This window comes from Mauremys reevesii, linkage group 13 (assembly GCF_016161935.1).
Source record: "Mauremys reevesii isolate NIE-2019 linkage group 13, ASM1616193v1, whole genome shotgun sequence".
NCBI classification, from domain to species: domain Eukaryota; kingdom Metazoa; phylum Chordata; order Testudines; family Geoemydidae; genus Mauremys; species Mauremys reevesii.
In genome coordinates, this window is record NC_052635.1 from 13,296,715 (window position 1) to 13,323,175 (window position 26,461).

The window sequence follows — 26,461 nt, forward strand, 5'->3', positions numbered from 1 at the left end:
TAGAAGACAGGTAACAGCTTGGCTTTCAGATCGGATGCTTTCACTTTACACAAACTGGTTCAAATACGTTTTAAAAGAAACAGGAGCCTTTGAAAAAGGTTATGAACAGACATTTACTGATGAGCTATTTATAGTGGATGAAGCCTTAACCAGGAGCCAGAGACCTGTATACTGATTAAAAGATTATGAGGGTGAGACAGTTACTGGATCTTTTTACCCTGAAGAATTACAAAAAGTACGGTAAACCCCAAACAAGACAGGATTTACAGGATTGAAAAAGTTCTAGCGGATAAAGGAAAAGGGAGAAAAAAGCAGCTACTGGTGAAATGGTTCGGGGGAGCGATAAGTTTAACAGCTGGGTGGAAGCTTCTCAACTCTGTGACATTTAGACATGAACAAAACAAACAAACAAACAAAAAGATTGCTCCTGCAAAGACAGAGAGAGAGAAAAATGAGCGACAGCAGGTTTTACATTACTTTGCCCAGCAATGCCAGCACTGCAGTTTTTCCTCAGAACACCAGCTTGAACTTTACAATACTGCTAATTAAGCCCTAGGATCTCCGGAGTGCCTGGGAGGTAGGTTTGTGGAAATACAATACCCGCACAGCCAGAACACTATCAACGAAGACACCCCTTTTGAAATCACCTTTGGAGATATGGCATGGAGTTTTATCCTACGACAAGGTTATTACTCGTCCATACCCGAATTATTGGATCATATGAACAGTACTGTGGTTCATCATCCCACACCGCCTGAGGTGGTCATGAACTACGACCCTAGGGGTAGAAAAGTTAGTCTTAAATCCGCCGATTTTACTTGTATGATTTCTATCAGCGGGGAGCTAGCTAACATTCTAGGTTTGGGCCTGAAGCACAGCATCCAAAAATTCCCCTTCTCAGCAGACATCACAGGGCTTTTAATTTCTTGTGTCTGTTCACAGATATTGTAGAACACGAATTTGTGGGGGACTTTTCTGTTCCCCTGTTACGCTGTGTCCCTGTCCAAGGAAGGAACAACAAGTTTGTCACCATCACCTACGATAAACCTCATTACGGTCAGAAAACACCACATCGATACCATTGCCATTAAAATAAAGACAGATCAGAACAGACACGTCTTATTTTGCATTGGCGAGGTGATCATCAAGGTGCACCTGTTTCCCTGGAAAGAGCAAGGTTTCTAAAAAGCAAAATATTATGGTGATCCTAAAAAACTACAGCGACCCCACCATCTACAGGAACTATTACAAAGCCCAAGTGGGATATGCCCTTCCTGGATGTACGGGGCTGGCGTGGGTGGAATATTCCGTAACCAAGCCTCTGCAACCAGACTTCGAGGCAGAACACTGCGTGCGAGAATACATGAATCTGGTACAGACAGCTGGTAAACACGTGAAAGATTGTTCTCTGTTAATCAACCGTGAGGAGTTTGCATGGGGTTACACCTTGTTTGCCTTGTTTCCTCCCGACCAGGAATGCGCCAATCACTGTTCCCTGTTTAAAACTGGGAACCTGAGAGCAGAAATACATTTTGGGACGGCTCTAACCGTTACCATCAATATGATCGTGTATGGGGTTTTTGACAACGTCATAGAGATAAATCAGAGGAGAAATGTTCTGCTTGACTATATGTGAACATGGACACCGTGCAGCTTTCACGTGTCTCATCAACGACCCCTTACACAAAAAAGAATTCCCTTATGATTGGCTCCCTGGCAGCAAGCTGTCTCAGAGACCCTTAGGTTTGGTGGTCAATATGCATCCACATAACCAACCTGGTGAACACTGGCTCACCTTGTATCTGGCGAAGTGTAACCATGGAGAGTTTTTTGACTCATATGGGCACCCCCCCCCCGAATAGCGTGTTGTTTCCTAAAAGCATTATGAAATTTTTAAACAAAAATGCCACACACAATGTGTTCCACAATAGACAATTACAAGACCCCCAGTCTGTCGCCTGCAGCTATCACTGCGTGTTTTTCTTACATCATCGTAGCAAGGGTTTAATCTTTTGACTTAGTGCAAAACGACCGGATGGTGATGAATTTTGTAAAAACTAAATTTAAATTTTTGGGCATATCTAGGCTTGCTTAAAACATGTTTCAACAAGCCCAGACATGTGTATCTTGAAATGATTTTTATAGCCATGTTATCCAATACTCTCAGGCATAACAGACAATGTTCGTTTGGCATTCTCCAACACATTTTTTATAAAGTAACTTTTCCCACAGTTGCTAGGCCCCGCAAGAATTGCAGAAAAGGGATGTTTCCACCTCGGATCCATTTTTAAAGCCATAGGGCAGGGTTTTAAACCCTTCTCCTAGGACCTTCTTGGTGGAAATGACTTCTCTTAAGGGTTTTTGTCTTTATTTGCCACTGATTTTTGATCCTTATGATAGAGGGCTGCTGCACCTCTATCTTTTTGGACGTGTTTTCTCACAGTCTCGTGCAATAGTCCAGAACTAGATCTTTCAAACTGTCCAAGTTGATCTTTTCACAATTTGCTACGTTCAGGGTAATACCTTTGACTTTCATGCAGGCCTTTCTTTCCGGCAGCTTATACCTGTATGTTTTCGGGCCTGCCGACACAAACTCGGTGATGTGTTGATCTGGCGGGATCTTGCCTAAATAATCCCGCAGAGGAGGATTCCAGTCACCCTCCCTTTTCACAAATTTCACCAAGTCAGTGTCATGGTACAGGCACCGCTCTTGCAACCTGTCTAGCAGGTTGTTTAGTTCTATGTGGGCATAAGTAGTGGTGAAACAGGCTATGAAAACACTGGTATTTCCAGAGAAAGAGTACTGGTCTTTTGGGTCTTTCCAAGACACTCATGCTGTTTCACCGTCGATAATCTTGCAGGATGAAACCTTATAGTTGGGGGAAAACAGGTACTGAAAGAGTTTGTCAGGGTCTGTCACACTGCTGGTGTTGGGTAGGTTTGTGGAGCAGATGCTGCTATTAATTATTATTATTATTAATCACATGAAACTGTCTTGTAAACTTAAAAATAAAATATTCATTAGGGTATTTTTCTACTTAAAAAGTCATAGCTTTAAAACAAAATAATCCACTTCAGGCTGTATAACAAACAGAAGTTTTGAGTTTGTTTCTACCATTTTAAAACAACAAACAACAAACCCACAAACTTTTTAAAATACACCTCATTTTGCAAAATAAAAACCAAACTGCTTTTAAAATCAACTTTTAAAATCCAGTTTAAAACGCATTTTGCACACTAAAAAATGTCTTTTAAACTGTTAGTTTGAAACACACCATTACCATCAGTTTGCAGCCATATAGTTAAAAAAAATAATCCCACCTATGTTTTACAGAGAGAGAGTTTAAAATACAGTTTGCAACAAAATAGTTTTCAATAAACCCACACACATTTAAAAGCCAATTGCACAAAGTTACCTTCTACTACAGGATAAAGTGTTGCAGGCACATGCTTGTTCTGTCCCCCTCAATGTGTGTTTGGGCCTTTGGATTAAAGAACAAGCAAAAACTGTTAGTTAGTATTAGCCTCAAATCCCTATACAACCTGTGTAGTACCTGAAGTTATTAAGCAAAACTACAGTTAAAATGTTTTTTACCTTGGCCTGGTGATGAAATGCAATTTAAAGTTACTAGTTCCATGCTAAACAGATCACACTGCAATAAACATAGGCACCATTTGTCATAAACAGTTAGTTAAGGGTTAAGGTTTTGTTTTCGACCTGTAAAGGGTTAACAAGCAGTACCTGTGGACACCTGACCAGAGGACCAATCAGGGACAAGATACTTTCAAATCCCTGTGGAGGGAAGTTTTTTTTTCCTGTTCTTTGTTTTTTTGGAGAGTCTCTCTTGGGAGTTGAGGGAGTCCAGACATCTTAATCAAGTCCTCCCAGGTTTCTGCAATAAATTCTTCTATTCAAGCTAGTGAGTATTAGCAAGGAACTAGTATTCTTATACTTTTATTTCTGTATTTGCAATTCTGTGTTTTGCTATAGAATTTCTTTAATTCTGTACTGTTATTGCTTTTGCTGAGAAAGAAAGGAGGGGGAATTCTCTCCAGAGATTGATAAGTTTAGACCCTGTGTATTGTTCCATCTTGGTTACAGAGACAGTTACTTTCTTTTTAGTCTTTAATAAATTCTTTTCTTTGGACTTGGTTAATTCCTTCTCTTGTGGAGATTCAAGGGAAGGGGAGGGGGGAAGAGTGAGTTCCTCCTGAGGTTGATTCACAGAATTGAATCGGTGTGAATCTCTCCAGAGTGGCTAGGAGAGGGAGGGGGGAAGTGGGCTGCTTCCCTGTGTGTAGAGATTCAGGGAGATTGAATCTGTGTTCCCCAGGGGAAGTTTGGGGAAGGACTGTGTCCCAATACACGTACCTTATTGGGTGGTGGCAGCTTTTACCAGATCTAAACTAGGATTTTAGTTTAGGAAAGTCCATGCAGGTCCCCATATTGGAACCCAACAGCTCCAAGTGGGGGTGAGACCTATGACACCATTATTTACTAAGACAGCATGGCCAACGAGTGATATTATATAATATATATTTTCAGAGTTTAAAACAGGGAGCATACCTCCTCTTGCAGCCTAGCAGCCATTCAAGAGTTTCTGTTGGAAAAAAAGTCTCCAAAATACTTGAGGTTTTCATACCATCCTAACCCTTTGTTTCAAAGGGACTTCAAAATAGTAGCTAGCAGGTTGATTTGATCGTTACAGCTCTGAAATACTAGAGATTAAGGACTTTAGGCCCCTTCCTAACATTCCCTTTTGTGAGCTGGGGTGGGGGAATTAAGCTGGCTGCACAACTGAGCTGCTTTTGGCTCCATTTTTTATTTTAGTTAAAATCCATTTTTCTGTAGGGCCTTCTTACAGTATTAAACAGTAGATCCCCAATCCTTAATGTAACTGTCCCATTCCCAAGTGGGGACTTTTGGCAGATATCAATACATCTCTTTGGGGCTTGTTTTTTTAAACATGTTTCTTTCATGCATAAAGTTTGGGGTGGGGGTTGAAATAAAATGGTCGTATCACAGCCATAATAAGCCCCCCAGAGCTTTTAAATGTTTGTTTGTCTTTAGAGCAAATGCTTGTTCTAAAGCATGGTGCAGGTTTGTGACCCCTTGAAACATTTCAGTTTTGGATTAGACCCTTGTGGGGGGGGCGGGGTTGTTTGTTTGTTGTAAATATATTAATGTAAACTTTTAATGGCTTTGAATTGCTAGAAAGAGTGACCCATAGCATTCAAACAACTCCCGGGTCATATTTAAACTGCCAACTCCTGGATCATTTATACTGTCCAATAGCACTCTATCAACTCCAGGGGTTATAATTAAACTGTCCAATAGCATCTGCAAATTCCTGAGGTTTTATTTCATTTCATATTAATCAGAACTCACCCACCCACTTCCCTTACTGTTGGTGCACACCAATCAAATTTATCCCTATGGCAACAAGGATAAGTAATCACAGTTACCTTCACTATTCAGTGGGGGTGTGGTTAAAACCATTCAGTTCAACAGGATGAGTCAATTCTATTGTACTCAAACACATGTCTGAACCATCTCTGTTTGTTTTACTGTTGTAAGCAGAGTCAGGATGAGATCTACCCTGACATTTAGTGGTGAGTTGTGCAAAAGAACATCGGGGTTGATCTCGTTTGCACAGGCACACCCACCCCGCCTAGCATGATCTGCTGTGAGATCCCCAGTTTCTCTGTTATTGAGGCAGGAAGAATAAAGTGTTGTTATCCTGATTATGTGAATCAAGGACAGTGGAACTGTACTTGGCCTTTTATGATGGAGGGACTCGCCATCAACTAAGTAGCACTCGCTAGGCAAGGGACATGGGTTCCAAAACTCAGCAAATTGAGAGAGGCTGGGGACAGGTATTTGTACCTGGTGGGCCCTAGACACTAATTCTATCTCTTCTTCCTGTCTCCACTGTGAAATGTTAGTGCTAATTTTGATTCCATGAAGTCTGATTACAGACTGCAAAGCTGAATTCACTTTGGGCTAATGGTGAACCAGCACTGAGTCCTCCCTACTAAACACAGTAAGTGGTGATTTTAGCTTGTAGTAGGGGAGCCTCAGTGCCCCATTGGCTGAGGGCTTGAGCCAGTTTTGCATTGTGTTATTGGAATGGAGTTCCTAGCAAGTGAACGCAGCTCTTGTTGCTGCCAACTCTGATGGCAGAATGGTTACACTGTAAACACATTTTTAGGATTTTTCTCCTCCCACAACATACATTTCAGCTTTTTCCTGTAAATGGGTCTTTTTTACACAAAAACACAAAAGTTAGATTCTCACAAACCATTTTTTTTAATTTAAAAGACATACAGCTTCTTGAAAACAAACCAAGAGGCTCCATTAAAACTTTTACCTCACTTAAGGGCCAGAGACCTTCTAACAGAAATGCATATAGTCACAAAGCCCTTTTCAATAGATGTTTTTTAATTTACATATTTATATGTACAAATTTACATATAAAGTTAAAGTCCAAATCACACAGTCATGGTGCCATTGGGCTGGGGCATCTATGACATAGCCCTCACAATCATCAAAAAGCTTTTCCCTAAGGCCTGGTCTACACTAGGCGGTTAGGGGTTGAACTAAGGTACGCAACTATTCGCGTAGCTGAAGTCGAACTACCTTAGTTCGAACTACTTACCCGTCCTGACGGCGCGGGATCAAAGTCTGCGGCTCCCCTCTCGACTCCGCCACCGCCGTTCATGGTGGTGGAGTTCTGGAGTCGATAGGAGCGCGTTCGGAATTCGATATATCGCGTCTAGATGAGACGCGATATATCAAACTCCGAGAAGTCGATTGCTACTCGCCAAATCCGGCGGGTAGTATGGACGTACCCTAAGACAGTTATTAAGAACAGCATAAATAGCAATGCATACGATAGTCCACATAAATTTTTACGCTCACAATGTGGCACTGGCTCAGCAAGTTCCATGCCAAACCTTCTCCTAAACTCCTTATAACCTTCATCCTTGAAGTCCTCTTCAACAATTTTTAGCGGTGTTCAGCAAAAATAAGGCAGGCCCGATTCATCTTTGCTGCTTGATGCAACGTTGTCCAGGGCCTCCAGGGCCTCTACAAAGACATCATCGAGCTGTCTCAGACAAGAAACAAATGTAAGTTCTCACTGCTTGTTTTTTAGATTTACACCAGGTTCCTAACCTCATTACACCTCATCATCAACTGTCACTTCTTAATCATTCATTTACCTGAGCGACGTCTTTTCCGTTCAGCTTGTCCGCCGGTAACTCCCCCAAGCAATGATCGTCTTCCTCCTCCAGGGTGGTGGACAACGAGAGGCCACCATGCTCATTGGTGTGTCTCATGAATGGTTGGGCTTTGGGTTCAGGTTCTGGCGTATCCATCAATGGCTGGGCCAAAGGAATCCCCTCGGCTCTTCCCTCATCCTCTTCAGAACTGTTGCTGCTGTAGCACTTTCTCCACACAAGTCCAAAGGTCCGCAGGGCTAAAACAAAGTCTGAAGTTCTCAGCGGGGTGGTAAAGGAGTCCACGTTTCCTCTCAGCCTTTCCACAATTTCTGAAACATGTCTTCTTGGTAAGAGATTGCCTCCTCTGTCCAGCTTTGGGACTTGTGGGGTGATGGTGCTGCACTCTGATTAGCAGAGGGCATTGGGAGGAGTTCTTAGAGGGGTCACACAACCCTCTTCTGGGTGGTCACCCCATCCCAGAACCTGCTCTGTTTTGGTCAAATCTCCTTTCGGGGCAGTCCTCTGCAGCCGAAACCCATCGCGACTGGTAGAGGGTGGTGGGAAGAGTTCCTAGAGGGGTCACACGAACCACTTCTGGATGGTCACCCAGCCCCAGAATTCCCCTCAATTGGTCTAATCTCCTCTCAGGGTGGTCTCTAGTGGCTGAAGCCCCTCCCGATTGGTAGAAGGCAGTGAGAGGAGTTCTTAGAGGGGTCACACAAACCCCGGAACTCCCCCTGGCTGGTTAAATCTTCTCTCAGGGCGTTCCTATCGGGGCAAAATCTATCCTGATTGGTATAGTGGAAGGAGTTCTTAGAGGGGTCACATGACACACCTTGCTTCCGGTCATGTGTCTGCCTTGCCCCCAGAAGTAATACCCCCATGGGGTGGGGCTTCTGATGACCGGTGGGCAGGGCTTATTGGGTCAAGGGATGGGGTTAAGTTTTGATTGACAGTAGGGCCCTTATACTCCTCGCTCCCGCTACCCAAAATTGGAACACGACAGAGGCAACTATACTACTGGGCAGTATTCGCCGTTGTCCTACTGCTCAGATGCTGTAAGTGAGAGAAGGATCAGGCCCTGTAAAGTAGCCTGGGTTGATTTTTATTACTCAAGCGTTTTTATTACACATCAGGACATCTAGTCATTCTGATGGACATGCAGCCTCTGGACAAGCTCGGTGAGAAGCATGTACATTATACTGCTTGCTCAGGGGTCATTACTATAGTAACAGCCAAGTACTGGCCCAGATCCACAAATACAGCTGAGCTCTGGGTTGTTCTAAATTATGCTGTCTTGTAACAGCCATTGCTGCACTGGAGAGAGCTGTAGCACAACGCACACTGTGTGTGCCAGCTTCTGTTCCCAGCTCACCCCCCATATACTTGGGTGGGAAGCTAGGAGTTGGTGACATACAGCCAGCTACACTGACTGTACACTCTATATGCTGGTTCTCTGGGTGTTAGGGATTTGCACATGCTGGGGAATTCCTAGCTGCCTCTTAGGGCAGCTTTATGGCTACTTTGCCCTGCTCCACTGCAACATAGGGCAGCAAAAGGGTGACTTTACAACTAATCCCACCCCTATTGATGCACCTACCCATGGTTGTTAGGAGTCTGAGTTCAGGTATCCGGGTTTGGAAAACCCACTCACCTGGCATAAAGTTGTCTGATGGCAACAAAAGGCCAAATATGCCTTTAAACATCAGTCCCCTTGTTTTTCAAATATCTATTTGAAACACCATAAAGCTGATAGAGATTTAAGTGCTCTAATCAGCACCTCTGCAGGTGGCTATAATGAGTATTTAGGCTTCTACCTGCAGATTTTAGTGCTTAACTTTAGTCACCCAAGGCCTTTGTATTTGTCTTGCCCAAGCCTATGAGTTGCCGAGTGTTCTCAAACTCCCACTGATGTTATTGGGAGATAAGGATGCTCTGCCCTTCAGAGAAGGGGCTCAGCAGATATAACTCATCCTCCAAAGTTAGCTACTATGATCCTTCACCTCCTATCAAAAGGTCACTTAATGGTCAGGTTTCTAGTCTCCATCACCACCTCATTCTCCAGTTTACTGTCCCCTTGGGTGCAGGGCTTGTGAGGATTCACCAGGCAGCAGTTTGCAGAGGAGGGCGAAAGGCAGAGGGAGTCTGGGGTGTTATTGCTTATAGTTCTCAATGGGGAGACAATGTTCCTGTAACAGTTGAATATTGGAAGGAAACCAGTAGAGACCCCTTGTGAATTGACACTTCTGCTAATTCAAAAGTGACTCTATTAAGTAATATGGGTTCCCCTAATCTTGTAGTGTTTCCTGTTTTGGTGATTGTTTTCTATACCGTATCCAGCAGCTTATTCCCAGTCCATGTTCTCGTATTGTTATTCCCTAGTATTCTGCACTCTGTTTATGTGTATTAAGGGGCACTGGACAAATACTGATGACTCTTCACATTTCTTTTTCAGGTGCTGGCCATGTATCTCACAAACAAGGTCGTCTGTAAATAACCCAGCTGCAGATTTTGTATATACTGTGTACATATTTCCTACTAAACTGTTTGAAGTATCTGTTTCAATTGCTCAGAGGCCTGATTTTGTCTTTCAGAGAAATTGGGGCTTCCTCAATGTCCACTGTAACCACGATGCGGGGGCTTCCTCCCTTACCCTTTCTCCATGGAGCTGGACGAAGACCTCAGCTCAGCACCTCTCTAGGGTCTCTTACCACTCTTCCGCAGTCCCCACAAAGCTAGATCTAATCCCTGTAGTTAGTGACCTGGGGTCTGGTTCTTAATCATATTCTCATCTTTGTTTTTCTGGGCATTCAGTGTTGCTGATGAATTCTGGGTTGTAAGTGGGATGGACTGTGTTCTGGCGAGTTATCCTCCCTCCTGTCTAGCCTGTTTCTGGGTCAGAAGGCTATCTGTGAACAGCGTCTGTTTACTTACAGCCTTAGGCTCGGTGCCTGTAATAGTGTGTGAGGAAGGCATCTCTGCTTTTCTAAGCCAAGTCCCTGTTTGTGTACTGCAAGACTTTAGCGGAGAGGAACCATTGGATTCCCTAGCTTCCCCCACTGCACTACAAGGGAACGACTGTCATTGGGTATCTCTGACAGGGTATGTCCTGCTGTGCTCACTGGTCTTGTGGTGTCTCCATATCGTGGACCAGCTCATTTTGTTAATAATTCACATTGGACTAGAGCTGGGTGAAGGCTGATGGGGCAGTTCACTGAGGGTTCACCATTTCAACTCCACAATTCAGAGAGGCCTAGAAATGTAGGGCTGGAAGGGTCCTAGAACTATCATCCCATCCAGCACTATACTTAGACCGTCCCTGACAGCTCTTTGTCCAATGGATTCTTTAAAGCCTCCAAGGATGAGATTCCTCAACCTCCCTTTGAAGCCTATTCCAGAACTTAACTATCTTTATAGTGAGAGAGTTTTTCCTAATATCTAACCTAAATCTCCCTTGCTGCAGATTAAGCTGATTCCTACTTCTCCTACGTCTGGTGCACATGGAGAACAGTTGATCGGGGTCCTCTTTATAACAGTCCTTAACATATTTGAACATGGTTTGAACATATTTGAGGGTTGGCTAAGATAAAGAGGCACCTGGAGGAGGAAAGCAGGTTACAGGGGTATGTGTGCAGCTTTCTTGGGGTGCCCAGGCTCTGAGTCACTTTGTTACCCATCCGGCGAGATGCAACAATACCCAAAGTCCAAAGGTGCAAACAATTCAACGTTTATCGGGGTGAACTTCCAGCAAGCTTAAATTCAAGTTCCTTTTCCTTATTTTCGAATCCCAACTTACTTCCTGTTTGCCCCTAATTTATATAGTGATATTCACAGCTATACCTTAACCAATCATTCTACTAAAATTTAGCAAACCAATCCTAACATACTGTAACATGATTAGCTAACCAATTATATCCCACCACTTTAATTAGTTTACACCCAGCCAAATTAATTATACAGCAGACAGAAACAATCACAGAACCAGACAGAGACCATGCAAATAAACATACAAATCAATACAGAAGCGAGGATTTCACAACTACATCTATACAGACGGAAGGGTTTCCCAGCACATACTATCCATATTAATATAGGTGATTTGAATCATACCTATTGATCATGTAATATATTAGCTCAGCATATATGGGTGAACACCTCAGAAATAGATTTAACCAGACTGATCCATAGTTATTCCCTAGGATTCAGTAGCTGTGAAAGTGGTGAAAAGCCATCTGGGACCCCTCCACGCTCTAGTCTCATACTGAGCCCATCTCAGATGAGCCCATCTCAGCCAGCCCCAGGAATCTGGCTCAGTAAATCTCAGGGTGTTTCAGAGAATCTGGATTGAGGCTCAGTTGGTGCAACGTGAGCACTGGAGGGAGCAGAGGAAATTGCACGTTACACCAATGTAGTGTATGCCTAGGGGTAACTTCTAGCTCAAGGAGACATACTCAGGCTTGCTCTGCAAAAAATTGAAGCATGGCTGCGCTTGGGCAAGAAACAGGAGAGGCTCCCTGCCCCGACTACAATCCCAACCAATCCACAGGTGCACACTCAGGGCGGCCAGCCTCTCCCACCACCACTTCTTGAAGTGCAGCACCCAAACCTGGACACGGTTCTCCTGCTCTGAGTAGAGTAGAACAGTCACCTCCCATCTCTGACCCACCCCACTCCTGGTCATGGTGATCCAGGTGCAGCAGAAGCTGGAGATTGCTGCCAGCACAGCCATGAATGTGGCCCATGGGCCCTAGCGGCATAGAGCCTGGAGACCAAGGAGTCCTACACCAGCCTCTGAGCTTTGAAGAGTGGGGAGCCAGAGATGCATGGTGGTGGAGACGGCCTTCCCTGCCCACACCACTGTGCCCCATGCTGCCCCCTTCCATGGCATCAAGAAGATCAGCATCATGGCCAAGCCCCGCAGGCCTGGGCATCGGAGCCTCTCCAGGTACGGCCCAGTGCACGTGGGGGGGGGGAGGGGCGCTCCATGGCCTTCCTCCCCCATCAGGCTAGGGATCTCCTTGCCCCCTGGTCAGTTGTGGGGTGGGGATTATTGGGGGACAGAGCTAATTGGAGGGGAAAGGCTTCATGTCCGTGACCTCCATGACATAATTGTAGCCTTAACCATGAGAAAACTCCTACCCCAGAATATACTGGGCAGTGTCCTTTGCCTCAGTTTCTCCCCTTGCGGTGTGAAAGTCCAACAACTGCTTCTTTAACCTGCCTTTGCCCTTTCCCTCCCCTGCACCCCACTTGCCAAAACTTCCACCTTTTATAGGAGCCCTTTTTGCCTCTCACTGCTTCTTTCACTTTCTTGTTAGCCATGGTGGTACTTTTTTGGTTCTCTTAGTATATTTTTTAATTTGAGGTGTGCATTTAAATTGAGCCTCTATTCAAGTGTCTTTAAAAAGTTTCCATGCAGCTTGTAGTGATTCCAGTTTCAGCACTGTACCTTTTAATTTCTCTTTAACTAACTTCCTCATTTTTGTGTAGTTCCCTAGCTGAAATTAAATGCTCCTGTGGTGGGCTGCTGTGGCGTTCCCCCCACCCGGAGATGTTAAATTTAATTATACTATGGTCACTATTACCAGGGGTTCAGCTATATTCACCTCTTGGACCAGATCCTGTGCTCCACTTAGGACTAAATCAAGAATTGCCTCTCCTCTTGTGGGTTCCAGGACTAGCTGCTCCAAGAAACAGACATTTAAGGTGTCAAGAAACTTTATCTCTGCATCCCGTCCTGAGGTGACATGTGCCCAGTCAATATGGGGCTAGTTGAAATCCCCCATTATTACTGACTTTTTGATTGTTATAGACGCTCTAATCTCCCTGAGCATTTCACGGTCACTATCACCATCCTGGTCAGGTGGTCGGTTGTATATCCCTACTGCTATATTATTATTTGTGCATGGAATTACTATCCATAGAGATTCCATCAGACAGTTTGGTTCATTTAAGATTTTTACTTCATTTGACTTAACGCTTTCTATTGCCACACCCTCACCAGCATTTCCTGTTCTGTCCTTCCGATATATTTTGTAACTTGGTATTACTGTGTCGCGTTGATTATCCTCATTCCACCAAGTTACTGTGATGCCTATTATATCCATACCCTCATGTAATACAACATACTCTAGTTCACCTATCTTATTGTTTAGACTTCTAGCATTGGTATATGAGCACTTTAAAAACTTGTCACTTTTTAGCTCTCTGCCATTACATGATGTAATTGAATGGGACTCTTTTTTATTTGACTGTTTCTCATCAGAGCCTACCTGTATTTTATCATCTTCCATCCTCTCCTTAGCCACCTCCTTACTAGGACATAGAGAATCTCCATTAATAGATCTGCCCCTAAGGGATGTCTCTGTCCAAACCACATGCTCCTCCACACATAGAATAGAATCATAGAATCATAGAATCTCAGAGTTTGAAGGGTCCTCAGGAGGTATCTAGTCCAACCCCCTGCTCAAAGCAGGACTAAACCCAACTAAATCATCCCAGCCAGGGCTTTGTCAAGCCTGACCTTAAAAACCTCTAAGGAACGAGATTCCACCACCTCCCTAGGTAACCCATTCCATTTCTTCACCACCCTACTAGTGAAAAAGTTTTTCCTAATGTCCAACCCAAACCTCCCCCTCTGCAACTTGAGACCATTACTCCTTGTTCTGTCATCTTCTACCACTGAGAACAGTCTAGATCCATCCTCTTTGGAACCCCCTTTCAGGTAGTTGAAAGCAGCTATCAAATCCCCCCTCATTCTTCTCTTCTGTAGGCTAAACAATCTCAGTTCCCTCAGCCTCTCCTCATAAGTCATGTGCTCCAGCCCCCTAATCATTTTTGTTGCCCTCCGCTGGACTCTCTCCAATTTATTCATATCCTTCTTGTAGTGTGGGGCCCCAAACTGGACACAGTACTCCAAATGAGGCCTCACCAGTGCTGAATAAAGGGGAATGATCACGTCCTTCGATCTGCTGGAAATGCCCCTACTTATACAACCCAAAATGCCATTAGCCTTCTTGGCAACAAGGCCACACTGTTGACTCATATTCAGCTTTTCATCCACCGTAACCCCTAGGTCCATGTTGGCTTTCCCTCAGCCCTTAGTTTAAAAACTGCTTTATGACTTCTTTAATTTTAAGTGCCAGCAATGTGGTTCCATTTTGGTTTAGGTGGAGCCCATCCTGCCTGAATAGACTCCCCCTTTCCCAAAAGGTTCTGCAGTTCCAAATAAATCTTACCCCCTTGTCCCTAAGCCATCGGCTCATCCATGCATTGAGACCCTGCATTTCTGCCTGTCTAACTGGCCATATGTGTGGAACTGGAAGTGTTTCAAAAAATGTTACCATGGAGCCTAAATTTGGCCTCCAGGATCTCTCTCCCATCCGTCCCTATGTTCTTACCCAGGGGGATTCTATGATTCTATGATAGACTCCACTGGGCAATGGCAAACAGGAGAGGAAAAACATTCTTTAGCCACAGGGAATGTGTTGTTCTAAAGCAGACAGAGGAGGAAATAAGGCAGGTGAACCACACCACACTGCTCACCACAATCCAGACAGGACAGGGGTATCCACCAGGAAACACCTGAGAAAGAGGAAGTCACTGAGTAGAAATTGACTTTATATGGGCAAAACCCACTTGTGTGTGTAGTGTTTTTCCTCAGTGGAAGGTTGATCTATTTGGAAGAAGCACATATGTGACACTGATTGGACCAGAGCTGTTCTTCTAGGAGGGGCCACAAGAAAAGGGGACCTGGTAAGACCCACACATGAGAGTGATCCTAGGAAGAGGAGCTTGCGTGTATTTCTTTGTCTCTCTTCACCTTGAGCTCATGGACACCAGGATGGGAGGACTGGAGAGCCCCAAGTCCTGAGGAGTCCCTCTCTTGAAGCACCTGCCATATGGGACCATCAACAAGGACCATCTGTCGGGAATCAGGGCCTGCAGCAGAGCCAGTCTCCAGGCAACCTAACGAGCTCAGGTAGCCTGTACCAAGCTGCCTGATTGGTGGGAAGGGTCGGTAGAGAGGCTCTTAAGCCCAGCAGTGGCAGTTCAGTAGCTGCTCAAAGCTTTTGCCCACAGCTATGGTAGCTCCAGCCTTGGTCCAGCCCAGCTCCTGCCTTGTCTCTCTCCAGGTAACCTGGTTTTGACCCTCAGCTCTGATTCCTCATCTCCAGCTTCGGCTCCGACCCCGATTCTGACCCTGGGTTCCGACTTCTGGCTCCTGCCCCTGGCTCTGACCCTTGGCGCTGGCATTTGGCTCCTGGCTCTGACCCACAGCTCTGGTTCTTGGCTGCAGGTCCTGCTCTGACCACTAGACCTGACCACCCACATCCCGCTCTCTGACACCATCAAGCACGGATAGTCATTAGCCGCCTCTTCCATCTTCTTCCTGTGTTAACCCTGTTACTACGGCACCACCTGGAACGGGACTGATGTTCTGTCTGTGTCTCCAAGATGACAGCTGCAGACAAGAGCTAAGGTCACAGCTGAGACTTGGATAGCACCAACTCATGCATAGGGAGCCACACTGTGAGCTGGATGAAGATCTGTTCTTTGGTTTGTTTCTGTTAAGAAGAGCTACTGCTCAGAATGTGACTTCGGCATTACAGCTGCACCACCTTAGATGACTGCTTAAAGCAAGACACATTAACAACCCCAGGACACTGACATCTTTGACCATTATGTTAGCAACCAGCCACTCAGTATGGGCACCTCTTCAGTTTTACTGAATGCAGGATTTAAAAGGTTAGTTGTGAACAGATACTTCACACTGGTTAATCTTAATGAGAGGAAGGAACACTGGCCAGAATAGGAAATAATAGATACAGAATATTTACTAAGTGAGATCTATGCAACTCTGCAGGGCCGGATGAAATTCACCCTAGAGTACTTAAGAAACTAGCTGAAGCAATCTCTGAACCATTAGCGATAATCTTCCAGAACTCATGGAGGGTGGGTGAGGTTCATAACAAGGACAAACTTCAAAAAAAAAGGTTCTCAGGGAAGTAAAGATGGGACAGGATAACTTTAATACCCAAAAAGATACTGGAAAAAATGATTAATCTACCAATTTATTAAAAGCTAGAGGATAATAGGTGATAAGTAAGAACCAAGATGGATTTGTCAAGAACAAGCAGGGGTGGCTCTAGGCACCAGCAAAGCAAGCACCTGCTTGGGGCAGCCCATTTGCCGGGGCAGCAGGGAAGCTGAGAACCAACAGGGGGCTCTGGGAGCTGTAGTTCCTTGGTTAGCTCCTGCCTATAGAGCCCTGGAGCAGGGAAAGAACTACATGTCCCAGCATTCCCTTGGCCACTACCAACTGGGAAGGAAGGAGGGGGACCTCATGCGGCAGCGTGCTGTGAATAGTAGGGAGACCAGACTTTAACATTCAAAAAACAGGACACTCCATGGGGAGGGAAGCTCCCCCCCACCACCACCATCCACTCCCTCCGACTGCCCCCCACAGAAACCCCAACCCATCCAAACCCCCCCACTCCCTGTCCCCTGATCACCCCCTGCCGGGACCCCTGCCCCTAACTGCCCCCCAGGACCCCACCCCCTATCTAAGCGCCGCTGGTCCTTGTCTCCTGATTGCCCCATCCCAGGACCACTGCCTCTAACTGCCCCTTGGGACCCCAGCCCCCACCTAAACCTCCCTTCTCCTTGTCCCCAACTGCCCCCTCCTGAGACCCCTCCCCAACTTCCCCTAGGACCTCACCCCTACCTGTCCCCTGACAAACCCCTGGGACTCCCATGCCTATCCAACCACTGCCTGTCCCTTGACGCCCCGAATCCCTGACCTCTTCTCCAACCCCCAGCCCCCTTACCGTGCCACTCAGACCAGCTTGTCTGGCTCTGCGCCAGACACGCTGCTGCATACATGCTGCCGTGCTCCCCATAGAGCCCACAGCCCCCTCCACCCCACCCCAGCACCTGCCTTCCAGATTTGAACACCTCAAAATTCAGGAGTGCTCAAGCTTAGTTTGGGCAGTTGCTACTTCTTTTCTCCCAAATCAAGTATACTGATCCACTGTAACTTGCTGTAGAAAAACTAGGATAAAATTGAGCAAGAAATGCTTCCCAGCAGTTATTAGGACTGGAATTGCTATTTTCAATAGCCATTGCCTTTTGTTTGTTTGTTTGTTTAAAAGGAAGACAGTGATATTGCATTGGCAAATTCCCCATAGAAACAAAGAGTGGAACAAAAGAATAATAAAGGCACCTCAACTTTTCCTCATTTATGGAGGACAGTCTTATAATATGCATCCAGATATCCTCCAATCACACAAGCTGAAAATTGTTCCACTTTACTGCAGTTCTGTAACCATATGGGACCCAATCCGGTTTGTGTTATGTGCACATCCAAAATGACCCACCCTGGAAGCAAGTTTCCAGTGACCCAGGGCTGTGGCGGAAGGAGGGTACGGGTGGGGGGGAGACCCCAGGGCTGGGGTGGCAGGAGGTGTGTGTGGGGGCACTGGTGGGGGGGGAAGCCCAGGGCTGGGGCAGCAGGAGGGTGCAGGGGGAGCCCAGGGCTGGGACGAGGGGCAGCTAAATTTTTTTTGCTTGGGTCAGCAAAAAACCTAGAGCCGGCCCTGGCCACCTGAATACTACCATTCTGTCCCTCATCAACAGCACGAAAAAATAATGATGTTTCATTGGCAGTTACTTGCATGGCCTATGGCAATAGAGTAATCAAAATTGTACAGCAAAGTTTGTTGCAGTTGCAACTTTAGAATTGGCCATGGATATTAAACCTCACAAACATCTTGAAACAAATACAGCAACGAGGCATAAACCATATTACACCTGTCTTTCTACAATTTTCTAAATTTTAATAGGGTTCCAAGATTGGACAATGCGGACGGCAAAAGCGTATATCTCATGATGGCAGTTCCTAGACGGCTGCAGGAGCCAGTTAAGGTATATTAGGCAAATAGTGTGGGGACGCTTGTAAACAAGCCATATGTCCAGCATTACTCCTCTGTGACTGTGTGAGTGCTACGCCACAATTGATATTAATAACACAAGAAAAGGTTGGGCTTAACTAGGACAAAAAAAACTGGTTAATGAGGTAGTACAAATTCAGGATGGGATCTGTGCTATAGGTTTTCATAATTTTTTCCATAGCTGGCAACATTTGCCCTACAAGTGATGCTGGATTCTGCATACTTGTTACCAGCAGAATACCAAATAGGAGCCCAGGCCTCCTGGCCAACAAGCAAAGGCAGTACTGTCATTGAAATGATCATTCCACATGAACACTTACAAGACTTACTGATTGAGCTGTTCCCCCCAGTGGAACACTTGCAGTTGGATAGACATGATTTGGTGGCGAGAACCAAGGAACCTCTAATACAAATAACTTAATTGATCCAGCAGCAAATGAATGAAATAGAAAATGTACAAAGAGAGGTGGAAAGACTCTGGTGGGCAATTCTGGAGGATGTGACTTTACATCCAGTGGTCCGAACCCTTAGCGTAATCCTAATGGGAGTCCACGCCCTAACAATTGTTATTCTCATGAGAATGTGCTCTTACATGTTATGTCAAACCAAGAAAACTAAGCTACAGTACTGAGTGAAGAAGGGGATGCGAATGTGAATCAGTACCGCTGTGGCAATGAATAATCATTTTAAGGAGTAAGGTGTTAAAGCATATACTTCTAACATATACAGCATATAAGCCCCCGTCATATATCACATATGATCATTTATCAGCCACATAGTAATCACAACATATATTCATTTATATATATCCATATATTTATTTTATTTATAAAATTTAGATTTTTTTTCTTAACAAAGCCCCAAGTGTGGACTAACAAATACCAGCAAAGGCCATCTCATACCATTCAGTGAAGTTAACAACACACAAGCACAGACCCCACAACTCAGTCGAGGTCCCGAAACTAACATTCCCAGGCCCACCATAAGGGACTAATAATAATTGGATAATAAAATTTGTCTATCAGTCGTACGAGGGAATGTGCCGACTAAGGGACAGATGGGGCATGAGTGTATGGATGGTAAAATAAGGTAACCACATAATAATGTTTAGCCCACTGGGTTCTCTTTACTCCACGCATTATGATTTTCTGGGATGATGGGAAAACATCCTCCCCATAAAAAGACAAAAAGTGGGGGAATGTAGTAAGATGAGGTCCTGAAAGAAAAGTCCTTGTATCAGAGGCCCGGTCTGAGACCTAAGGCCTGAGCTAAGGTAATGGTCAAGACTTTGCTGATATAAAACAAAGTTCAGCTCTGAGCCAGAGGCAGGCCCTGCTCCCAGAATCTGGCATGAAGTGGGCTGATGCTGTAAAAACACACATACCGAAAAGGTTCTGGGCACAAGTGATGTAAAGATGTGCCAGGATGGTACCAGAAAACTCCTGCATGGATTAGACGGTCCAGTGCCAGTCAGCTTCTCCACCTCTGCTTTCCATGATCCTGTTCCATAGCTCAGCTCGCTGCAATAGCTGCCCAGCACGTAGAGCAGTGATACATGGACCTCAGCGGCTCAGGAGCTGAATTAGCCATCACCATTATGCTAAAGAGCCACAGTAGGTGAATTGATTGTTTCATTTCCTATAGTACTATTCATATTTAAACATTATGATGGGAAATATTTCGTTTTTTATCTATATCTATTATTCTCACAACAAATAAGTTAGTAGTTTAGTGCAAGTTGATAACTTAATGGGTTAATAACATAGTAAAAGCATCCACATTGGTTAATAACTTAGATCTGCTAATAATTAAATCACCATGTTTCAATAGCGTGTGCTGCAGAGCTGCAGGAGACACATTGAAAAGCTTCTTGCACCTCGCTAGCGGTAGTCTGAGAATCACTGCTATAGAGATAGCTCCTAAGCTGTCCCACGTGGGGCAGGCTGTGTGACACCCCCCACCCCTCCCATTCCTGTTGTGGATTCTGGGACTCAGCTAGCACTGCTGTTTGCAGATCCAGTGCTCAGTCACGGAGCAGGTGGCATCGTTCCACTTCCCGTCGAAGCGGAGGCTGCGACAGTCCTCCCCTTGCTGCCCAACATTGTTGGGTTCCCCGGGTCCCCAGAACCTGAAATGCAAACTGAAGCCCCATGGAATTAGAGGTGGGTATGGAAGTTCTACAAGGGAGGTGGAGTACCAAAAACTTTGGATGGAAGGACCTTGGTGGATGCCAGCTGCTTCATACAGCTCTAGCTGCCTTTAAATGTCACCATCCAAACAGCAGGGGTTGGCAGGCCTGGTGGTGCAGTCGCTGGGTAAGAGGAAGTTGGATGGATGGAAGAACGCAGAGGATGGGTGGCTGCTCATCACAGCAGAGAGGGCAGTCGGGGCACAAAGAGACCGATGCTTGACTGTGCCTGCACTGCAGAAACATGATTTAGATGGCTCTGCTCCTACTGCAACTCCCACCGGTGGATGCCTGTATCCCAGCACCCCTGCAAATGCTCCACTTGTTCCTGGCTTAAACAGGCTGCCCTGGTGATAATCATCTCCCATCCAATCCCCAGTGTGGCTGGAGTCATAGCAACAGAACAGAGTCCACATGCGTACAGTGTCTCTGGTTTGAAAACCTCCTCCATGCAGGTCGAGTGAAATGAGCCAGCTCCTAGGGGACAGGCCTCCATGTCACCAAGGCCAATGGGCTGTGACTGGTCTGATAGTTTTAGCAGAGAGAGTCAAGGTGGGCATGGACTGATCTACCTACTCAATGCTTGAGGTGGTGCCTGGAGGTCAGGGCCATGGCAGGTTGGTGCTAACCACTGAATAGGGGGAAGCTGGCCCAGCCACTGCTCAAGCCAGAGCTTTTCTCAGCTTGGAGGACATCAGTTTCCAGTGCATTTTACAGGGGAGGAAACTGAGGCATAAAGCAGGGAGAGACGTGCCTCACAGTCTGCCAGCAGAGAACACTCATGGGGCTGGGACTAGAACCCAGGCGTGCTGCCTCCTTCTCCATGGCCCTGTCCCCATGGCCACGTTGCTGTTCTCCCCAGCACCTTTCCTTAGCATGACACTCAGAATGCCCCATTGTAAAGCAGCTTTTTGCTCCCCAGGAACATCCCAGGTCCAGTCCCTGCTCTGTGCTGACCCTGGATGACATTAGCATGGAGACAGTAGCAGACTCAACCTTCTTTACATGCTTTAGCCAATAAAGGGGACCAGAAACCCCTCTGGCATTAATTGCAATAGTATCAGTGCTCCATCTGGCTCTTTAAAGCAGAAACAGCTGATTGTAACGGACAGTTCTTTCTCCATAGAGGCCGAACAGAGAGGGACTTGCCTGACAGACAGGGGCTGCCATCCAGCCAGCGCCACTCCCCTTCCTTCGCTGAGTCGCTGAGGCCCAGCCAGTGCACGTTGGGCTCAGTGATGTGGTTAGACAAAAACTTCTATGTGGGAAAACAGGTGAGGGGGGAGGTGAGGAGGTTTCATGGGGCTGGTGTTTGTGGCCAGCAGAGTCTGTAGCTATAGATTGTCACTCCTCCCCGTTTTTCCAAACCTTTACATTAGGGCTGGCCACCCTACATTTCCCATAATGCACCAGGCACTCCCATGATGCATCACTTTCTCTCTTCAAGAGGAGTGACCGTTGTGCATCATGGGAGATGTAGACTGACTAAGTAGCCTGATCTCTAAAGAATAGGGCCTGAGGCATCCAAACTACAGCTCCCATGAGGCACTGCAGCAGCATTTCCAAGTTGAAATGTTTCGATTTTCAGCCAAAACATTGAAATATATATAAAGCTTTGCCCCCCAAAATGAAATTTTCTAAAGGAAAAAAAATGTTCATTTTCTGACCAGCTGTACTTCAAATGCCTCATCCCTGCCCTTTGTCCTGCAAATCTCCCCTTCAGAAGGGGAGGTGAACACTGGCCTGTGCGCTGTTTGGTGCAGGTAATTTTCAATCCTGGCTTAACTACATCTCTCGAGGGATGAATGTTTCACACTCCGAAGGGACACTGCAAGGTCGGCGTAAGTTTTAGTGTAGACTAGGCCTTAGAGCGTGAAACCACACACCATGCTACCTTTCGCGTTACCAGTCACTACTATACCTTGTCTACACATGGAAGCTGACTGGCGTTCAGTGATCCTTCCCTGAGTACTTCAGAATCTGTGACTTCAATTCCAGAATAATTCATGTGCTTCATAAGTGAAGAAATCCTGGAATAAAATCATGCTTGTTCTGAAATAGCCCCAACCTCATTGGGGCACTATCCCAGAATAGCTACTCTGGTCAACTCTTCCTGTAGATAACTCCGTTTAGACCACTGTGGGCTTTTGCTTTAAATAGGATTAAAGGTTTGGTGTTTGTGGTGGCTAGTGTTTCACTCGACCAGTTTAACACATGCTAAAGTACAACTGCTTTGTCTTGACTCGTTTATTAAACTAAGCTGTATAATGCAACACTTACCAGCTTTAAATTCTAAACAAGGTGTCCAGTGGGCAGGGATCTGAGGTGTGTGGTTAACATGTCAAATCCTACTATGGCCAAAGTATGCTGTAGCTGACAAGGCTGTGTCTGCACTTGGGGACACTGGCAGGCTTATCCCCTGCTGAGCTCCTTTGCCCCACTGAGCTCCACAGCTTCAATATTGTTGGAATTTGACATCAAGGCTCTGGGGCTGCAGGTTTAATATGGTGGCACTTTGTTCCAGGAGCTGAGGTTTCTCCTGTGCCTGCTGGCTTATCCAAAGCAGTGGGAATCAATTCCCTGAAACCCCATAGCATGGACAAGGCCAGATCCTGCTACTAAAATCAGTGAGAGCAACCACTGGCTCCTCCTGGACAGGACTGAGCCTTCCTGCTGGCTCCTGCATAAGTAGTTAACACATTTCAAGAGACCATTCATGGTGAAGTGGGCTGTTAACACCCCTCCAGTCATAAGGGGGAAGGCAGCTGTGGGGGATGGGGCATTGTTAGTGGATTATAGCTCCAGTCTCTCTCTCCAGTCCATGATTTTTAGTGTCTAGCAGAGTTAGGAATTTCAGCTTTCAGGCTCATCTTTTGCAGGGGTTGTGCAGGCTTCATCTGAGGACAAGAACTGAGAGGCTGGATACCGAGGACTTGTCCACGGCTTGTGTAATCACAGAACCGCGCTCGGAGAGAGCTCTCCTAATGCTCTAAAAAAACCCACCTCCCTGAGGGGTGTGGCTTCCAGTGCTGGTGCATAGGTTGTATTAGCATGTTACAGTGCTGACCCGTGCAGCGCCCAGAAGGAGGGGAGAAGTGTTTTTTCACACTCCGAGCAAGAAAGTTGCAGTGCTGTGAAGTGCCAGTGTAGACTAGCCCAGAGTGTTCTTAGCTTATTTTCCTGTGAGTTCATTTGACAGCCTCATGGCTGGCTGGCTGGCTTCACAGGTGTTTAATGCCTATCTGATCCGGCGCACATCTAGGACCCATGGATCTTTAAAGCAGAGCTGTGTGTGGGGTTTGCAACTGTTTGGGCAGGGTGTGGTGCTGCTTTGAGTTGGTGTCCTGGTCTGTGGGGAGCTTGCTTCTGATGATCTTGGAGAGGCTGGGGAGTCTGAAGATCAGAAAAGGGAGTTCAGAAAAAATCTTTCCTGGCGAGGTCTCCACTGAGTATGATTCTAACTACAACCCATAGAATTGTAGGAGTGGAAGAGACCTCAAGGTCCTCTAGTCCAGTCCCTTGCGTTCAAGGCAGGAGTAAGTATTATCTAGGCTAGGAGTGGCCAAACTGAGCCAGAAAAGGAGCCAGAATTTACCAATGTACATTGCCAAAGAGCCATAGTAATAATCTCTAAGGTGCCACAAGTACTCCTGTTCTTTTTGTGGATACAGACTAACACGGCTGCTACTCTGAAACCAGTAATAAATCAGCAACCCCGCTGATCAGGGCCTCCCCCTCCTTCCACACACCTCCCCATGAGCTGTTTTGTGGCATGCAGGAGGCTCTCGGGGGGAGGAGCAAGGGGCTGGGAAGGAGTGAAGTAGGGGCAGTAGGGCTGGCTCCAGGCACCAGAGAAGGAAGCAGGTACCTGCCGTGGCCAATAGAAAGGGGCGGCATGTCTGGGGACTTAGGCAATTCAGCAGGGGCCTTTCACTCCCTCTCCTCGAATTCGGTGGCAGCTCAATCAGGTGTTGGTGCATGTTTCTTCACCACTAGGGGTGGCAAAAAATGCTGGAGCCAGCCCTGTGTGTCAGAGCCAGCGGTTCAGCAGTGAGCACCTCCTGGCACACTGGAAAGTTGGTGCCTGTAGCTCCAGCCCCAGAGTTGGTGCCTATACAAGGAACTGCATATTAACTTCTGAAGAGCTGCATGTGCCTCTGGAGCCACAGATTGGCCACCTCTGATCTAGACCATCCCTGACAGGTGTTTGTCTAACCTGGTCTTAAGAATGTCCAATGATGGGGAGTCCACAACCTCACTAGACAATTTATTCCAGTGCTTAACTGCCCTGACAGGAAGTTCTCTCCCTATGGCTAACCTAAATCTCCTTTACTGCTATTTCAGCCCATTGCTTCTTATCCTAGAATATCAGGGTTGGAAGGGACCTCAGGCGGTCATCTAGTCCAACCCCCTGCTCAAAGCAGAACCAACCCCAACTAAATCATCCCAGCCAGGGCTTTGAGAACCCCTACCTTAAAAACCTCTAAGGAAGGAAATTCCACCACCTCCCTAGGTAACCCATTCCAGTGCTTCACCACCCTCCTAGTGAAAGTTTTTTCCCCAATATCCAACCTAAACCTCTCCCACTGCAACTTGAGACCATTACTCCTTGTTCTGTCATCTGGTACCACTGAGAACAGTCTAGATGCATCCTTTTTGGAACCCCCTTTCAGGTAGTTGAAAGCAGCTATCAAATCCCCCCTCATTCTTCTCCTCTGCAGACTAAACAATCCCAGTTCCCTCAGCCTCTCCCCATATGTCATGTGCTCCAGCCCCCTAATCATTTTTGTTGCCCTCTGCTAGATTCTTTCCAATTTTTCCACATCCTTTTTGTAGTGTGGGTCCCAAAACTGGACACAGTACTCCAGATGAGGCCTCACCAATGCCGAATAGAGGTGAATGATCACATCCCTCGATTTGCTGGCAATGCCTCTACTTATACAGCCCAAAATGCCGTTAGCCTTCTTGGCAATAAGGGCACACTGGCTCCTGTCCGGCTTCTTGTCCACTAAGCTCTAGGTCCTTTTCTGCAGAACTGCTGCCTAGCCATTCAGTCCCAGTCTGTAACAGTGCATGGGATTCTTCCATCCTAAGTGCAGGCCTCTCTGTGCACTTGTCCTTGTTGAACCTCAACAGATTTCTTCTGACCCAATCCTCTAATTTGTTTAGGTCCCTCTGTATCCTATCCCTACCCTCCAGTGTATCTACCACTCCTCCCAGTTTAGTGTCGTCTGCAAACTTGCTGAGGGTGCAGTCCTCCAGATCATGAATGAAGATATTGAACAAAACCAGCACCAGGACTGACCCTTGGGGCACTCCGCTTGATACCAGCTGCTAACTGGACATGGAGCCATTGAGCCTGACAATCTAGCCTGCTTTCTAGCCACCTTATGGCAAGAATACTGTGGGAGACTGTATCAGAAGCTTTGCTAAAATCAAGGAATAACAGATTACTACTTTCCCCTCATTCACAGAGCCAGTTCCCTCTTCATAGAAGGCAATTAGGTTAGTCAGGCATGACTTGCCCTTGGTGAATCCATGCTGACTGTTCCATGCTTCAGAATTTTTCCAGGGACTGAGGTGATGCTGACTGGTCTGTAATTCCCCAGATCCTCCTCCTGCCCTTTTTTAAAAAGATGGGCACTACATTAGTCTTTTTCCAGTCATCCGGGACCTCCCCCAATTGCCATGAGTTTTCAAAGATAATGGCCAATGGCTCTGCATTCACATCTGTCAACTCCTTTAGTACCCTCGGATGCAGCACATCTGGCCCCATGAACTTGTGCTCGTCCAGCTTTTCTAAACAGTCTTGAACCACGTTTTTCTCCACAAAGGACTGGTCACCTCCTTCCCCTACTGTGCTGCCCAGTGCAGTAGTCTGGGAGCTGACCTTGTTCATGAAGATGGGCAAAAAGCATTGAGTACATTAGCTGCTTTTCCCTATGACTGGAGGGGTTTTAACAAGTCACTTCACCTTCAATGGTCCCTTGCTATCAGTAGTTAGCACATATTCTAAACAATCTGTTCCACCTTGTGTTTAGCTGTGATGCTCTGAGTACCTTTCCCAGCTCTGAAATGAGCTCTTTGTGGTTCCAAA

The 26,461-nt window shown here is 46.1% G+C and overlaps 1 long non-coding RNA gene across 1 annotated transcript; it reads left to right on the top strand.

Annotated features, from left to right (window-relative positions):
* The first annotated feature begins 7,993 nt into the window (after positions 1-7,993).
* Positions 7,994-9,789, top strand: LOC120381199. Its single transcript, XR_005587972.1, has 2 exons — positions 7,994-8,282; positions 9,680-9,789. It is a non-coding gene; the product is annotated as an uncharacterized LOC120381199 (long non-coding RNA).
* The last annotated feature ends 16,672 nt before the right edge of the window (positions 9,790-26,461 follow it).